Source organism: Penaeus monodon, chromosome 30, assembly GCF_015228065.2.
Source record: "Penaeus monodon isolate SGIC_2016 chromosome 30, NSTDA_Pmon_1, whole genome shotgun sequence".
Classification (NCBI taxonomy): domain Eukaryota; kingdom Metazoa; phylum Arthropoda; class Malacostraca; order Decapoda; family Penaeidae; genus Penaeus; species Penaeus monodon.
This window is the reverse complement of record NC_051415.1, coordinates 20,274,088-20,274,409: the sequence shown is the minus strand read 5'-3', so window position 1 is coordinate 20,274,409 and position 322 is coordinate 20,274,088.

Below are 322 nucleotides of genomic sequence, written 5' to 3'. Positions count from 1 at the left end.
CATGATTTATGTCATAGTGATATCACGAATAATTCCCTCATATTTTTTTTAACGATTTCTTTATCAACGATCTCACGATTTGTTTCCCAGCGATTTCTCCGCCACCGATCTCAAAACCTCTTTAATTCCAAAGATTGGTTTATTTATTTTCCACGACCAGTCTCCACCCTCGCCGTCGCCGAACCAACTGATTACGCATTCGAACGATTGATCCTCATTTTGGCGGCAGCGTTTAACGAGCGTTGGCGTAGCTGGCGTAACGTCTCGTTGTGAGGGACGCCTCGGGGGACGTTGCTATGGCAACGGCTTAAAGTAAAAGAAC